We start from the raw sequence: 15,052 nt of genomic DNA on the forward strand, positions 1-15,052 counted from the left end.
AAATTATTATAGCTAATATTCCCTTCCACTAAAAAAAAGAAAATGAGTCATTTTTAGTTTATTATTGATTTGGTAAATCAAGCAAACTGTATCCTCCAGTATGGTTTAAACAGACTTCACATATTTGTGGCTATTAGTGCAGTGCTGCTGGAGAATCTGTGTGTTTTACTCGTGTCATTTGAGGTCAGCACTTTTAATCCATCTACTAACATTTACAAAGTAAAGACCTTGTAGCTCAGTAACTACTGCACATTGTCTTACTCAAATAGAAATTTTAATATGCACATTCTCCCTTTGAGCCCTCTCCTCCCTCACTGACTCACTCTGTTTCACAATGACTGCTTTTGCAGATGTGATCTATCAATAACATCTTCAGCAGGGGAGATACCCCACAGTACAGCCATTCATGTCTGATATCCTGATGGACTGGCAGGGGAAGATGTGAACTCAATGATTGGCAGATCAGTGGAATCAATCTCTGGTTTTTGGTTATGAATTAGGTTTAGTGGCTTTCACAACACACTGAGATCACAATTTATTCCTTTTCCTGTAAATCTTCAAGAATTTGGCATGAAATGAAAAATATTGCATGAATAGTAATAGTTTTTTTTCTCATCCTAACTTCACCTCTCACTTTTTCTCTTCCTCTTCTGCACCCTCATCCTTCCCTCAGGCAGATCATCCTGTCTGATCTCCTGTCACAGTGAACCCTCTGCAGTGTAACAGAAGTTATTATTGCTGCGGGATTTTCATACTCATTGCACATTCCTTGGTTTGAACCCAAGAGTCCCTTTAATGAAAGTTAGGTTTTTTTAACCCAATTTTCCAGTATTTTTATACATTCTGTCAATGTTGGGTTAGATTTCACAAGGATTTAAGAAGCATATATCCTGCAAAATGACTACTGAGAAGGATCTGCAAGGAGCAAGAACTGTAACATAAATCCTTTGACTGATTAAATAAATACACTGATCCATTAATCATGGCTTAATTGAACTAACAATTACTTTAAAAGTAAAGCTTCAGTTTCCCTCTAGAAATGACTGAACAGCACAAAATCTCTGAAATACAGTTTTGGTGCACCTGTTGACTAAAAGAGAGTTTAATTGAGTGTGAACATGGACATGAGCATGGTTATTGGTGTCAGACAGGTTGGTGAAACACACTGAACAGGACTCTAGTTTCTAGAGGGTACGTCACTGATAGATAAGCAGGGATGTCAAACTCAGAGTACATCATGCGCCATATACAGCCCACTCTAATATTAAGTGGGGCATTGTTTGTTTTTTCAGTAATATAACGTAGAAGATCGGCAGAAAAGTGATCGAACTAATTGAATCATTCTGAAAAACAAAATGTGCTTGAAATGGCACTAAGCTATAAAAAACAGGCTAATACTTTGAGTGTATGTAGGTCACTACTCCCCTGCACTACATGCTGCAGTTACATTTACTGCGACCTTTTTTTTTTTTTTTTGTAAATAAAGCCAAATATTTTTGGCTGATAATAAAAGACAAGCTGACTCCGCTAAATATCTATTTACAGTCTACCAGATCTGTGATTCAAATTATATTTGACATGAGCTGACCTTGTTCCAAACACCCGAGTTTGCCAGATGTGGTTCAGCTGAGTGAGTCATGAGGTGTTTAATCAAAGTATAATATGTCATGAAAATTAGAAACAAGTCTTTGAATGACTTTAATAGACTGGCAACATGTCCAGGGTGTACCCTTCCTCTCTCACTGTGACCCCTGAGATTGGCTTCAGCTCCCAATTAGCCTGAATTAGTTAAGCACAAGAGGATGGATGGACGAGTTTTGAAGTAAAGAGGAGTGTGTTCAAATAAAATTAGGAACATAAACTCTTAAAGGTTTTCATAGTTACACATAAATGCAGTAAATATTTTATGTATCAACATAAAGTATAAATACATAACTGATGGAGTAGCAGTTCACCAAAACACATAAAAGTATCAGTTAAGTTTTTAATAGCTGATCAAAGCTATTGCTATATTTTCCACTTAAGGGAAAGCACAGGTGTAGTAATGATGGCTGCATTCCACTTTGATGATGTCACGCTTTTGCGTGTGTTGGCTCATTGTGATGGTGTACTGAAAAACTTGTGTGTAAGTGAGTCATTATTAATTCACCCTGTGCTTCCTCCAAAGAGAGGAAGCATCTGTGCAACACAGCATAAATTACCATAAACATGTAGAAGGTTTTATTTAATTAACCAGGTTCATTTTAAAACAGTGTTTCTGATTATGTGACTTTATTGCTGCTCGCGTTTTCTTTGACAAGACTTCAGAGGGCTGCCTGATATCCGTCAGTTGTCCTTGCAGCATATGCTCGGGCATGCTGAGAAATATAATGCACACATCTGACATGTGGACTTAATGCACTGGGAAATGGAGCCAGTGTAAATGAATAACAATTAGACGAATATGCTAATTTCACCACCCCACTTTCCCTGTGCTGTTGCCGTTCCGAAGGACTTCAAGTGGTGTGTATGTACACATCCTTATTGCGCTCTCTGCTGCATATCAATAGCTGTACAGTGCTCCAGGCCTCCTGTCTCATTGCACCTCCTCTTCCATTTTTCAGCGCTTTAAATGAGGCTTTGTCTGTGCATCACTGCGGCGCTTAGAGCACTCCGTTCACCTTGTTTAGTCATGATTTCCCACCTGAGCGAGGAGTGCTGTTTGATCTCATTTGTTGAAAAATCACATGATGTTATCAAGTCTGTACCTCCTGCTGTTTCTGGGGCTGGTGGATTGGTGCTGGATACCTCCCTGCCTGCATTGTCAGTTTTGAAACAGCCGTGTGAAGTTTTCCACCTTCTTTATTGTTAATCATTTTATCTACTAACGTCACCAAGAAAATGGAGGGATAGGATTCCCATTTAAGCATTTACCATAATTTCAGAGTCTCTGTATTAAGAAGTGCGATTCTTATGTTCTGTACCAGAGGGCATGCGTTTCACCTCCTTGTTGTATTGTCATATATTAAAATCAAGTACAAGTTCTCTGTCAGTTTTCTAAAAAACAAACTGGTTTCAGGGATTCTTTGCTCTGGATGTTCTACTGGAAGAGTTATAGATTTATACTTTCACTTTCTTTTAGTATGTTCCCAAAACACAAGCAATGCCGTATCAAATCTAAATATGGACAGATCTATTTTTTTTTATTAATCTGTTGGCAAAAAAGCCACAGAACATCTTTCAGGAGATAGCTCCTCTGAACATGGAATGACCGCTGATCCATAGCAACTAATGCAATTGGAAAACAATAGGAATCCCCCTCCTTTTCTGTCTCTGTGTGCCTTTCAGGCTGTGTGTTTAGAGCAGCAGCAAAGGAACCCGGGTGATGTTGTCTGATTCAATGGGATCAAAGCAGCTGTTCATATCGGAGCTGCCAATGTGAAAGATATCAAAGCAGCAAGCAGACACACTTGTGCAGCGATCTAGTTCACAAACACACACACGCACGTATGCAAACGCAAAGTGAGGTACTTTGTGCACATTTCTTGGCATAAGAGCTCGCAAATAAGAGTGCAATGCACAAATGTACTCTGCGCTGCTATTGAGACTTGTGGCAGCTTTTTATAACAAATAGGGGGCCATGTTGCAGAGATATGTCGCATATGTGTCGGTTTTCGTTGTCTTATTTGCAATGTGTCTTTATTGTGTGAGTCAACGTGACTATTAATTTATGTGTTATGTGCATTAAGTGCCCTGAGTATCGAGTGCTTTTACCTGCAGAGGTTTCTTTGTGGAAGCCTTGCAGGTTCTTTCGTGATTACCTGACTTGTAGATTCATGCATTTTGAATGAAGGCTTTCTCCACAGTTGTGGAGCCTCTCTCTCTCGCTCTCCCCCACTTTCTGCGTCACCACTCTCTTGCTTTCTGTCACTCTCTTGTTCTGTATCCCAGCCTCTCTCTCTATCTGAGGCATGAAACCATCCTCACTCGCCCTCGGCTAGGATCATTTTTCACCCCAGCAAACGGCCGCAGGATTCACACATCCACGCTGTTTCTGTTTACTTCAGCATACACATCTTGAGGGGGGAGGTATGTGAAGAATACGTAAGTGAGTTTGAAATCCCCTAAACCTGGACCCATCTCCTGTTGACGGTATGAAAAAAGATCGCCTCTCTACCTGCAGAGGACACACACGGACCTAACAGATAAACATGAATCTCTAGTGTTTACTAGAGATGGACCGATCCGATATTACGTATCGGTATCGGTCCGATACTGACCTAAATTACTGGATCGGATATCGGAGAAAAATAAAAAATGTAATCCGATCCATTAAATATCACGAAAGCACCTCACAAAACTTGCAACACGCCGTAACTCACCTCAGAACGTTAGCACGTCGGAGCAGTATGCATCACGTGATAGAGCGGCTGTGGCATGCGGGACCTGTCGGTGGTCTGGATAGCATGTGGAGCTTCGCTAGCAACCCGGCATTTCATCTCCGACAAAGTTATCCCCGAGAGAAGTAAAGCAAGTGTGTAAGTCCATCTCTGAATGTTTGTAAAGCATTCCTGCGTTAAGCTTACCAAACGATATATGGAGCGACTGCCTCTTCTGGCTGCTACTTCAATCATGAAACTGCTTAACGATCAGCTGATCGGCTTTTCTGTCGCGAGTCCGTGTCTCTGGTTTGTTTTTGGCCCACTTTGCACCAGAAAGAGGAAACCAGCGGCTGAACAACAGCAGCACGTTTAAGCTTGATCAGCTGTTGTTAGAATTTATTTATTATTACTTTCTACTCGAGGATCTTTTTCTACGTAGCTGACACTGGTAACTGTGCAGGGGCGGATCTAGCAAAGTTTAGCCAGGGGGGCCGATAGGGCATTAACAGGGAAAAGGGGGCACAAAGACATACTTTTCTTTCTTATTCTCATTTAAAATGTCTAGCTTTTAATAAATAATTATCCGAATCTTACACCCAAAGTTTTAATTTGATGTAAAATGAATAGAAGTCAATTACTGTATATAGTGACTATTAAGTCTAATATATATACCCTAGTAAGCTATAGTACTTTTTCCTTTGGGAAGGTACCATCTGTGCAGTCTGCAATTCTGTTGAAGAAAGATGTTGAATCTATTTAATATTTCTTGAAAAATAATTGATTTCTGTGCATTTATTTTTTCACACTGCATCAAATTAAGGTTGATTACGTCGATTAAGCATCATGAGGTGGAGCGTGAGGGGTGGTTCCCTATTTTTTATTTATTTATTTTTGTTGTTGCTGGGAGTTGGAACCCTATTAGTTAGGTTGCTTAATATTTACGCTAAGTACTCTTTAAAATACCAGAATAGTGAGGATGGTGTAGGCTTAAGTTTATTAGATTGATCAGTATTGCTGAACTATGAAATTTTTTTTTTTTTGCATATAGGTATAACAGAATAGCTTTAGTGTAGTTGTTGTTTTAAACTTGAGTATGAACTTATACAAAATGCAGCAAGATATTTAAAAAAAAAAACAGTTTTGATTAAAAAACACTATATCGGATTCATATCGGTATCGGTATCAGACATAAAAAAGTGGTATCATGCCATCTCTAGTGTTTACAAGCAGACAGACTAATGCACACTTCGGGGATACAGGACAAAGTATCATCTGGAAGAAATATATATATTTTACCACGAACACACTCAGAAATCTTGGTACAAACATAGACTGCGAAAAACTCAAAGATGGACAAAGATAAAAGGACAAGGAAGAAATATGGATAGAAGAAATGAGGTGAAGAAGAGGTTAAACACATCTTTGGGTTAGATCATGCTTGCTAATCCCTTTCCTTACCACCTCCACACACACACACACACACACACACCAAAACACTTCCCTACATTCTGACATTGCATTGGAGAAGATTGTTTGGGTGCATAGGTCAAGTGTAATTCATTAGTTTATCTCACCACTTACCATGTTTGCAGCCTCTTAGTGGCTCTGGTTTATACAGAGAATGCTCACTCCTCCACTGTGCCTGTCACTTGAACACAGCATACCCTACAATCAACTTTCCAGCATCAGATTTTAATTCTACACGTCCAGTTGACATTTTCATCTAGTCAGATATGTAGCTTTAAATAAAAATACCTCAAGCAGAACACATTACTTTTTCAGCTTGTTCTTTATTCAGTTTTGTGACTCATAGTTCCTCATATATAAAAAAATAAATAACCAACGGAATTTTTTTTACTACCCAGAGGCTTCAGATTCAGATTGGGCCCAACTGCACACAGTAGAGGAGAAGGGTGCATGTAGTGTGTGTGTAATGGTAAACACAAGCCATAGTTATTCCCTGCCCTAAACAAGGGATTTTTGTGCTTTAACCAAACCAAACAGAAACTCAAAGTAAAAAGGCAAAATCACTAAAACATATGGGCTACCTACCTCAATCTCTGGGGTTAAAGTTCAGCAAATGACTCACGCCATCACCTACTTCACCTCTGTTGAATAAAGACTTGCCACGATTGTTTCAGCAAACACCCATATGTGTTATATATACCACCACCACCACCACTTAATGTTGTAAGCCTATTGAACCAGCTACAAGGAGGGGGAGAGCCCATACAAGCTAAATCTGTGTGAGTGATAACAGTCATTTAGCCTAATATTTAGCCTAATGGGCTGATAACATTTAAAGCAGGTGCATGAAAAAGAATGGCAAGAGAATCCTTTATCTTGTGAAGGCAACGTTATGAGTCACAGCTGAAGTCTGAGTGATCGGCCACATTAGCTCTTTACAACACTTCCAACACAGCAGTATGAAGCTGAATTAGATTCCATGAAAAATCTCAACAACAAATGTTGAGAGTGCAACTGCAGGTATCTATTAAATAAGAACAAAGATAAAAATAGGATGTGCAACATATTTTTAAAAGGTTTAAATAGGTTTCTTAACAAAATGTGGAATTTTCTGTAACAAACTTTGCATGATGTGTATAGTACAACATGAATTAGACACACTTAAATTTTACAATATTCATTCATTCAGACCTCAGATGTTTTATTAACACTTTCCCGAAAACATCTGAGTATCTCTTTCATAGTGATAAATATTGTCTTCGTTCCCTCACCCCCAGCCAGTCATTGTGGATGGCTGCCCCTCTATGGGCTTGATTCTGCTGGAGGTCTCTTCCTGTTAAAAGGGAGTTTTCCCTTCCCACCATAACCAAGTGCTTCCTCATAGAGGTTCATCCTATTGTAGGAGTTTTCTTCCATTACTGTGGGCCTTTACAATATAACGTACTTCAGGGCAACTGTTATTCTGACACTGTGTGTGTGGCGCTATCTAAATAAAATACAATTGAACAGGACTTGGATACTTTATTCCAAATGTCAAAAATGATTATTTTAAAATAAATTTGGGAGAACTGAGTATCCCATATTTATGAAGGGTTTTTCCTGTATTTGCAGCAGCATACACTGCAGCTGTATGTCTGTCCATACACTGACCGCCACAACCTCTTTCAATATTGACTTTGCCATCAGATGCAGAATATCACCTTGATGTCTGCACTGATCGCACCTAGAGGTCACTGATAATGATCAAAACAATTCCTACTTGGAGGCAGTGAGAGAAGGTGTCTATGCACTCGCACTTTGCACCCTCCACCTCTTCCTGGCTTCAATTACTCAGTGTGACAGCATTAGTGTGAATAATGCAGCGCTTCCCTGCCCTGGCCTGGAGTATGGTGCACGTCTGCATGTGCACACTGACATGAAAGAGGAAGGGCAAAGGTTCTTCTGAGTGATCAAAGCCAAAAACTCGCAAAAAGATGCTTAAACAGCAGTGTGTTAATGCACCAGTCATCCAAATGAGCTTAATCTTTGAACTGGTACATTTTCCTTCATATGTTGCCATATATGATTTTGCTTTTCTGATGTAGTTTTGGAAGGTTTTATCCTCATGAAGCTTACATTGGTAATTAAAAGACGAGAAAAAATATAGGCTGAAAAGATTATGATCTGACCTAATGGTGAAATAGTTTGAAGGTGAGGTTATATCCTCTCACGCTGCGGTGAAGCCCTCTTAGCTTAGTATGTGTTTGGTTAGTCATATAGGGTAGACTGTCACAGAGGCCACTGGTTGATGGATGGCACTCTGTTTCATCTACACTGCATCCATCTTTGCAGCCTGCTATCCTCTCATCCACTTCACACTAACATCATATCTCCAATATACAGTCCCTCACAAGCCTGATCACACTGAAGCTATTGGTGCATGATGATATGTCACAGTCTGACATGTACCTTTTGAATATTGTTTCCACAATTGTAAGACACTCCAAGTTGATCTATATATGTATCTGTTGAACTCAAACTCTTTCATGGCATGCATTTTTAATTTCTCTTTGTTATTTGGGCTGATTGGGATGTGATGAATGTTTTTCTGAGAAAAATGAGATCCACATATGAGGACATTCGTTTTAAATTTTGATAGAGCAGTGGCAGTATAATGTCCCCGTAAGTGGATAACAGGCCCTTGTAGAGCAAAATTTAGTATTTTGGACTAGACAACCCAAAATGTGATGTCCACATATGTGGACGCCAGGTCCTAGGAGGTTAAGAAACTCTTTTAATATTGTTACCCTGTTTTAATTTACCCAGATTTCTTTATGAAAAATATACAGAGAAATGAATGAAGAGACCAACTTGAAAACAATAATATGTTGACAAAAAAAGCAAAAGGGGGAATGAAGGGGGAATGGTGCAAAAGGCATAAAGAATATGATGATGATGATGATAACTCCTTTTCAGCTCATAGTAAAAGACAATGAGGGATTTCTCCTCTTCAGTTGGTGAGCCATTCCCCTCTCAACCCTCCCATCTGTCTCAGTCACCACAAAATCAGCGATGGCGCAGAGAAAACACCATGCTGTAAATGGGGAAGGATGGATGAGTAAGAGAGAAGAGATAAATTAGTGTGTGTGTGTGTGTGTGTGTGTGTGTACTTGTTTTACTACATTTGTGGGGTCTGATAACCAGGAGCCCACTATATTTGTAGGATACAACAGCTTTTGGGGACCCCACATGTTTCAAATTTCAGGTAGACAGCCAAGGTTTGGTTTTAGAGCATTGGGCTAGGAAATGCAATGAAGGGTCACCATAAAGAGAAGTGTACAAGGATGTCTATGTGTGTGTGATTGAGCGTGTATGCACACTGCATGCATTTCTGTGCCTAACATTAATGATTCATTGTCATCCATCTCCCACGCCCTGTCTACCAGACTGAGCCGGGTAGAGTTATTAGCTTTGTACCATGTCTGTGTGAGTGCTCAAGATAATGTTATATTTATCTTTATAGTTACCTGAAAGTGTTCGACTTAGCACAAACAGGGTAAACTGAGGTAATTAATAAATATTAAGCACGACGATTATAAACTGTAAACAGTTCCTATTGTAGTGGGCTTGTTATAGTAATTACTTTAATGTCGTCTTCATCACAAGAATAATTAGCCTTCGTTTTTACGTCCTAAATTCCTTTTTTTGGTCCTGATGCAAATGAGGAGCTTTGACCTTCTAGCTGTAGCTCTGAAACATAAATCTGACTTTTTAGTTGCAAAAAATAGATTTTTTTTTTATCTTTATTTTGAACATGTTGAAAAAGTACAACAAAATAGAATTAAAAGAGACAAATGAACAAAGCAAAACAAAAGGAAAACGAGCAACCACAACTCCAAATAACATTCATGTTCAAAAAGGAGCAGGAAGAAGCATAAGCTTATTTAATCCCACCCCTTTTCCACTATCTAGTATCAATAGACTACAGAAATACCTCCTTGCAATTAGATTGCTACATAGCAGTTGTCTTTAACCTCTCTTTGTAACCTTTGTCACTAGCACGTGTACATTACTTTCACGGTCTGGCTAAGCATGTCCAATATTCTTTAAAAAATGCTAATATTCAGATAAATGTTGCTAGTTGATATCATTATGTTTTGGGGCAATAAACCACTAAACAATCCAGTGCTGTCCCTGTTCTGCTAACAACACCTCAGCAGTGGGACCATCCTCTGCCTCATTTCCTTTCTTTTCAGATTAAACATACATGTGTAATTTTTCATGAATGAGTTAAGTTAAGGGAAGCATTTCAAGAGAAACAAAGAGAGTCAGATATGCAGTGATACTGAAAACAAAACAGGCCGAACCAAAAAAATACAAAAAAAACCCAGGAGGCTTCTGCTGTCCCAGTGATTTTTGTGTTTTGGGTGGTGGCGTGTGACTAACTTAATGGGAACTGTTTCCAGTATGAGGGCAGCCAGAGGCTCATTTGGGAAGCAGGCCCTTTGTTGGTTTCCTAATTGGTGGGAATGCAGTGAAATGGCCAGCTTTATCGTCTGGTTGGCTGAATTTTTTGAAATACATTTAAAAAGTGAAGAATGTGGCCCTAAGGTCACAGCTACACAGGAATCATTTCAATAGAAAAAAGCATGTATATTCAGACCCACACACACGGGGAGGGAAAAAAACTCACTTGAGTGTAATAGGAGGTGGTTTATAACGTCTTCACCGGAGAAAAGAAATGGTCTCCTGTGGCAGTGCAATTCAAAATATTCAGAAATGCCCTTGTGAGATAGAGACAGGCATCCGGGTCTACTGACCAGATTTGTGGGTTTGGCTTTTAAAGCCATGTGCCGCCTTTAGTGTCCATTTGCATATAGATTTCAGACTGGAAGCACTGCAGGGTATTTAGTCTTTAATGGGCATCAGTCTGCTCTAAAAACTTCTACAAATAATCACCGTTAATCTGATTTCTCTTCAGCTGCATGTGACCTCTGTGGTGTGTAGAACAATAAAGCTGTGCTTATGCTATAAATGACACTAGTGCATTAATGGGATGTGTCTTTCAAGCCAAGGACAAGCACTTCATCCGCACCAGAAACGAAACCCGAAACCTTTTTCATCTTTCTTTCATGCAAGCGGAAAGCGAGGTGAACTTTTCCATACAGACCGTTGCTTTAGGCGACCTAATTCAAAATGTCAAACTTTAATGTCTGGAGCTGTTCTGTAACCTTCTCTGAAACACTTTCCATACAATATGTTCCTCTTATGTGGGGAAAAAAACCTCTTTCATAGTTTCCTGGCTTATCAAGCACACACACACACACATAAATTCAAAGTCATCTTAAAAGGCCAACTGCAACTAAAGACATCTTCGCTTCCCCCAATTTTCCACTGAAGATCGATTCACATGGATTATAGGATGGTGGTGTGCTTTCAAGAAGACTTCTAAAAATAGACCACGCAGAGCAAATGCCCCGTGTGCCTGGCATCCATGACGCCCATCGACGCAATGACCTTTCTTCTTAACATGACCATCGTTGCCTTCGTTTCCTATCCTGCTCTGCCCTCTCATTCCCCTCCGTTGCTCCTCTCTCCTGCCTCTGACTGGTGGCAGTGTATCCTGATATCTGTCCGGTGTTGTCAGGCTCGGTCCTCCTGCTCTCTAACAGGCTGTTAAAAATGACACTTCGGTACATTGAGCTCTGGCAGCTTCAGCATTCAGGATTACCACTTTTTCTCCTGTTTGTCCTTGTGTCAAAGTAACTCGCAGAGAATGTCTGAGGTTTGAATCAGGTTAATGACCTCTATTCAGCTCACCCTTCCCTCATTTCCCACTGACTGATTTTTTTCTTTTATACAGCGTACGTGCATAGCTGACATTATTATTCAGCTAAGTTTGCAATTACTGAGCATATACGGGGGTCAATAGGGAAAGGGCATGTCTGCAAGATAATTGTTGACGGAAACGTTTGCAATTAGGACTGATCTTCTCATTACAGGATAATCTCAATAATAACTTCGCTACATTAAAGTATTTCTTCCACCTTTGATGCTGTAATATTGGGGATATAAAAAAAAACATATTTCCTGTTTTTTTTTTTTTTTTTTTTCTATTCAGTTATTGTGTAATCTCTAAAATCCTTTTTATTTGACTGCATTTTCATTTCCTTGCTGAGGTGTTTGATGACATTAAGAGGATAAAATCAGGGCTCCCACAGTGACCTAGGAAAAAAAAAATCAAAACACCAGCGATGCCATCTTATTGACGTTTAATTACAACCACAAGCTTTGTAGTTCTCTCACACGACATTTAGTTAATTCATTTTGTTTACATGCTTTCACCTCATTCAGCCTCTAATCATATTGACTGTCCATGATTTTTGGCTTCAGATAGCTGCTCAGATAAAGGCTGCAGGGAGCTGCAGTTTTCATTATCAACACAGAATAGCCAGATGGAGGAGGACTTGTGTGGTGGAAAGCGTAACTGCGGTCTATTCTGTGACAAAATTCCCCACATTGCTGGGCTGCTGCAGCGTTCTGCCTCTCCGCATGCTCCGCTTAAAATCCCATGTGGTGCTCTAGCTGTGCAGGAGGAGGACTCTGAGAGCAGATTATCTCCTTTTCCTATATGCTCTATACAGTCACATCAAATAGTATGTAAATGCACCACAGCTGGTGTTAAAAAAACCTTCTTTGTAGCTTTCTCATTTCTCCAGATGGCCATGTAGCTTGTGTATGGAGTGGCTTAAAGTAAATATGTCTGACATCACTTTTAACAGACCTACATGTGCAACTGAACAGCAACACACGACGACACATCTGGCCAGCTGTTACAGGAGCCAAATTGTGGTCAGTGCCCTTACTTAATTCTCAAATGCTCAATTACTCCACTGTGTACGCGCCTTAATTTTGGTTCACTTTTGCTAATTTCTCCAAATGTTAATCATATTCTATTTCATACTGTATGACAAGCAGTAAAAGCATTACTGTCATGTGAAGGCTGTGTGCAGGCAGGAATGGTGGACCCAAAATGCAGACCTTTGGGTCCACCAGCTTTAATGCTGAACTCAAAAGGGTAACAAAACTAGGAATACAAAATAGGCTTCCGCAGACAGAACACACAGCAAGATGTAGGTAGATCATGACACCGACAAACTGAAACACAGGGCTTAAATACACAGAGGGAGCAATCAGGGAATGGGCAACAGGAGGGAAACACAGCTGGGGCAAATCAGGCCTAACGAGACAAAGGAAGCAAAACCAGACATGAGGCACGGACTTTCAAAATAAAACAGGAAACATAACACAGACACAGACTCGCAGGCAGGCACTACAACAGAGGGAACAGAGACGTGGGACCAGGGCAGACACAGACACTGACTGGACACGGGGATATAGCAGACAGGGGCGACTGCAAGGATTACACAGAGACATAAACCATAAGACAGAACTCTAACAAAGAAACCAAAGACTAGAAATGATAAATAATATAATAAACTCAAAACCCTGGGTCAACGACCCAGGCATCCTAACAATTACAGGCTGTTTTTTCCCCATTATTTCAAACTGTAAACACAGGAAGAGAGAGATTAATGAAGAGCCCAAATTGCTTGAGCTTATAGCTCCAGGTAAGTTTACTCCAGGTCATGAAGCATGGGATAGTTTCTGGTTTTCCTAAATTTTATCCACATGCCATTTTTGTGTATTTGGATCAAGCTGTAACTTCAAAAAAAGAATTGTGACGTACAGACATGCCAAAACTACAGTCCATCCAGTAGAAAATTGCACTGTAGAAAAAACCTCAATGGAAAAACAAATGCTTCTGGTCAAGACTTGTCACTTTAAACCAAAGGGGGTGACCCACAGGGTCAAACAATGTAAAATATCTTACAGGTCAAGAAAACAACCACACATCTACAATCAACACAAACTCTTTCTTAATTTATTCCTAAACTTTTGCAATTAAAAAACACAAATATCTACACTGTGTAGATATTTGGGGGCTCAACTTCGCCTGAGTTTCGTATGTTCTTGAGCAGCATATTTGAGCCTCTTTTTGTTCAAATAAAGTATTCTTCAAGACGTGCCTGTGCTGTGATAGTGTGTGAATGACAAGGTAGGTAATCCATGCCAAAATTGCACCATGAGGGGTGAATTTCGAGCTCCAATTGAAACTCAAACCCTCATGACTGATAAACTTTCAGTCTGTCCAAAGACTTCAAATGCTGTATTACATTTATCTGTACAGTAGAGCAAATGCTGTTTGCAATACCCTGTATTCTGCTAGTTATTAGATAATATATGGTTCTAAATAAGATATCTTACAGTTTTAACATTTCACAAACTAAACTTGTAAACATTCTGCATCAACCTCAAGGAGAATATTAAATGTCTCTCATGAGTAAACACTGATTGATCTAGGCGTCACTTCATTCAGAAAGAAATTAATTAAGCTCAGTGTCTAATCCTCCATCGATTAACTGATTTTTAAGAAAGCCATTTTGGCAGTGCATAAGTAGCATAGTAATTTCCATACTGTGCCCTGGTCTCTTTCAGCTGCCAGCACTGAAAGGTGAAGGTCTAAAGAGAGAGCTGAATGATAAAAAGTAGGATGGACACACATGAGGCAGAGAGATAGGGAGAGAGAAGGATGATAGCTTTATGCCATGAAAGAAAGCTAGCAGAAAGAAGCAATGGAAGAGTAAATTTTCTGCCCATTGCTTAAAGCTGTCTGTGCTTACGTTTGTATACTTTTTAAAGATACAGATAAGTGAAATGAATGTGCCAAAGCACCTTACTTTGAACCTGAAGCAACTATCCAAGTTAAATCCTGTGTATATTTAAATACATGCAGCATGAAAATGCTCCGGTCATAGTGCCCTGTTCATTAAGTGACCTCCTGCTCTTCCTGTGATATATAGACTGTATCCTAGAAACAGATGCTCGGTGTTCTCTACAGACCCTGATCATATGGTCAGCGCTCTCGGACTTCTAAATGAGTAGCATGCAATGTGTTGTTTGGGTTGTTATTCTACCCGTATTTGAACATCATATCTGGCATTTTATATAATATATTTCCAGCTGAGGTGTGCTTTTAAATGAGCACATTATTTATTCCAGCAGGAACAGAAAGCATGCAAGAGAAAGGATGCAGAAATAATAATAAAAAGCACACACGCACTCACTAAATTAGAAAAGGAGAAATGGTGCATGAAATACAAATACGCCTCTTACCGCCTTAT

General features: G+C 39.6%; 1 protein-coding gene across 2 annotated transcripts in view; it reads left to right on the forward strand.

The window, feature by feature from the left end:
- myripb (myosin VIIA and Rab interacting protein b) overlaps positions 1–15,052 on the forward strand; it is a 128,360-nt gene that overhangs the window by 80,044 nt on the left and 33,264 nt on the right. The window lies entirely within an intron of this gene.

Source organism: Rhamphochromis sp. 'chilingali' (assembly GCF_963969265.1).
Source record: "Rhamphochromis sp. 'chilingali' genome assembly, chromosome: 18".
Lineage (NCBI taxonomy): Eukaryota > Metazoa > Chordata > Actinopteri > Cichliformes > Cichlidae > Rhamphochromis > Rhamphochromis sp. 'chilingali'.